Source organism: Mus musculus, chromosome 17, assembly GCF_000001635.26.
Source record: "Mus musculus strain C57BL/6J chromosome 17, GRCm38.p6 C57BL/6J".
NCBI classification, from domain to species: domain Eukaryota; kingdom Metazoa; phylum Chordata; class Mammalia; order Rodentia; family Muridae; genus Mus; species Mus musculus.
The window spans coordinates 77,684,019-77,687,738 of NC_000083.6; the positions used below are offsets into that span (position 1 = coordinate 77,684,019).

Genomic DNA, 3,720 nt, shown 5'->3' on the forward strand with positions numbered 1-3,720 from the left:
TCAAGCTTTATGTTTGCAGATAGTAAGCTCTTTCATTTTATCACAAAATACATAGTATAGAACTAGACCTGTACACTGGCAATAAACCAAGCCCTACTCCTATACTATTGTGAAGAAGAAATTGCTCTATTCTGTTATACTATTGAATTCTAAGACCCACTATTTCTACGTAACAGAGTTTTATATCTATTAGCCAACTTTTATTTATTCTCCACACCTCTTAATCTCCAGCAATTTTTATTCTACTCTGCTACTTTGAGATCTTTTCTAGCTTTACATGTAGAAGTGAACATATGGTATTTATCTTTCTGTGTTAGTCTCAATTCAATTAACACAATCTTCTCCATTTTCATATATTTTGCCATGAGTGACAGGGTTTCATTCTTCTTATGGCCTAATAACATTCCATTTGTTTATGTGTACCCCATTTTCTAAATCCATTCACTAATAGAAGGGCATTGCTTCCATCTCTTGACTACTATGGATGGTACTGCAAAAATGTGGGTATACAAATATCCATTAGATGTCTTGACTTCACTTTCTTTGGCTACATATATTCAGTTCCGAAATTGTTGAATAATTGGTAGTTTCTATTTTTAGCATTTTAAAAATGAATTCCAAAATGGTTTCTGTTCCTTTTCCATCCACCTAAATATACCTTATACTATATTTATGATATTAAATGTCATTTGTAAATTAATTAAAAAGTTGAATTGCTCAACTCAATACATTTATATGCATATATTCAATTTTTATGCTGCATTTGACAGGACTGAACATTCTTTTAATATCTCCAAAATCTCTTCACTTGAATTCTATAATCTCTTTCTCCTGCCTGCCCCCTCATATTCTGGACACTGTTTCAAGCCTCTTCGTGGGCTTACACACTTCATGATTCCACTTGAGCCTCATTGCTGATTTCAAAGTTGCATCAATAGTTAAGACCCTCCCCAGAGGTCAGGTGCTTCTGTGAAGCAACCTTCTCATCTTCTGCTTTGGCTCTATAATTAAAACCCCAAATCTGACACTCATAAGATATGGTTTTTAAATTTTAACCCTGAAATGAAATCCAATGTGATCATTTATTTATTGTCTGAGAGCTCAATAAACTGAGCTATCATTAGCTTTGATTGTGCAAGCCTAGAAGATGGGGGTCATATGTGAGTTCTCCATTAGTCTGACTTTCTCCATTCACTCTGCTGTGCTCACACTAGTTGGTGTTGTCCTGCCCACACCACAGTGTTAGCCCCATCATTGGTGCACTTCAATTTATTTCCCTCACTTGAGCCTCGACACCCAGCCTTGGGTGTCTGTACCATGAATCGAAGACAATTTCAAATGTGGCCTGATTACACTCATGCTTAAATTTTTCAGTGATTTGTCATTAAATCAAAGAGAAGACTGGCGTCCTCAGTATAGGTTCTGTGTGTGTATTGCTCAGACACTAGTCACCCTTTCCATCTTGAGCCATGATAAACACCTTTTAGTTCATAGGACTTGTTAAGTCAGCATCAAACATGGCACCTCTTCACATGCCTGTTCCTATGCCTTCCTAACAAAACCTCTACACATGTGTACATACTCCAGCATATCCCATCTCAGTCTGAGATGTCCTTTGAAGGGAAAATGATCTGTTATCTCTGTCTCTGTGACAGTTTGGCTGTATGTCCTCATTGGACTGTTTTCTTTAAAACATTTAGTTTTAAAACTTGCTATATATTTGTCTGTTAGTCATTTTCAATGACTGACTTCTCTCATGCAAGGCAAATTCTAAGGAGTCAAGGTTATTCATTTGGTTGACTGTTATATATCTGACAGGTAGATTCCTTTTTTTGTTTGTTTGTTATGTTTTGTTTTTTACAAGTATTTTTTATTGAAATACAGTCATATTCATTTGTTTATTCAGTAACTATGGCTGTTTTAATAGTATGAAGATAGAGTTGGGCAGTTATGACAGAGGGATCCAAAGAGCTACAGTCAGAGAAAGTATGTGGACAGAAGCCCAGTGTTGGGGGTGCAAACCTGTAAGATAGCATTTGGGTGGTGGAAGCAGGAAGATTTAAGAGTCTGTAGCTAGCATGGGCTATGTGAAAACTGGTCTTTAAAAAGTAGGAATAAAGGCTGGGCGGTAGTGGCACATGCCTTTAATTCCAGCACTTGGGAGGCAGAGGCAGGCATATTTCTGAGTTCGAGGCCAGCCTGGTCTACAAAGTGAGTTCCAGGAGAGGCAGGGCTACACAGAGAAACCCTGTCTCGAAAAAAAAAAAAAAAAAAGGTAGGAATAAGTGGCACGTGGCTTAAGTCTTTTATGACATTCCTGACAGTTTTAAGAAGGAAATTAAAAATGAAAAAGACTAGGCAATGATTTCAGTGAACTGGACTATTACAGAGAAAATTGAGAGTCAGTGCAATACATACAATTATCACTTGATGTCAGTGAGTGGTCCTTGTGTTGGCTATCTCCCACTGACAGAATTATAAGTGGCTGACAGACTGTATCTACCATGTCAGTATACAGGCCCCTTTCTCTAAAAACTGTCCAGAAGAGATAAAGAGGGAAAGGCTAGAAACTGTGAGGCATTGCCTAGGTTCCCAGTGCCCAGGACTCAGAACTTCAGGAGAATGATTGGCTAGTATTTCGGCTACTTTCTGTCACAGTGCTTGTCAAAGCTCAGCTGCACAGCCGTCCCCATGGCCAGGATCTTGGAACCGCTGTTCCCATATATGTGCTTCATCTCTGCTTGGTGCCGCTCTCAGGGCCCCCTGAGAAGTCAGATGGGGGCTCCACTGACCTGTGGTGGTTAAAGTACAGACCATAGTCCACATTCACACAGTCATTCAGGCTCTCTGTGTCTAGCTGCTGCTGTCACCATTGCTCTTCTCTGTGACTCTCAGTCTGTGTGAAGTTCTGACAGAGCTCCTCGGTGATTTCCATTTTCCTCAGGTCACACTCCACTTCATCATCTGAGTCCGACTCCAGCTCTCCTCTTCACACAGTGCTTCGTTTTCTCTTGTGGATGCCTGTGGTCTACTCCTGTTATGCAGAGGCTGCCCGGGGCTTTTGAGATGGGAAACATTATAGGGAGACTCCTGCCAACTCCGCGTGCTGGCCTTGAGAGTCCCAAGGATGCCCAGCCTCATAAGCAAGCGAGTTCCGGGGAAGAACTCCATGAGGGGAAAACCATGTGGAAGTGAAATAGGAATCCCTGAGTTTTCTGTAGGCATTCTGGTGGCTTCACATGCAAATCACTGCCTGATGATAATGTTGCCAGTATCTTGCATGCATTGGGTGTGAATACCATAATGCAGTAGCCCTCCATTTTGAAGCCATCGCTGTTATCTCTGATTGCAAAAGTCCAAGTGGAAGCTCCTGGGCTCACAGCTTGCAGATCTCGGGCAGCGGGAGACAACAGACCTAGTTCTTATGGTGGGGAGGAGAGGACTAACATGTAGATTCTTATTGATAATGTTATTACTTGGTTTCCAATACTTTCACACTTTTTTGCTGCATATTAATAAGTGGTATTGTAAAGAAAACAGCTTAGTATTATGTAAAATTGCATGTTAACTCCACATCTCATGGAACACTACACAACATAATGTTATTTGGCTTGTGCTCTGAAGGAAAACCAAAGAAAGGTGTATGTAAATCTATAACCCAGAATGGGCTTCTAATGATACCATTGAAACAGGTAATCTCATTCCCTTCTGATCAGCAAT

General features: G+C 40.3%; 1 pseudogene; it reads right to left on the reverse strand.

Moving 5' to 3' along the window:
- Positions 1 to 2,410: 2,410 nt before the first annotated feature.
- Positions 2,411 to 3,438, reverse strand: Gm4711 (predicted gene 4711; annotated as a pseudogene).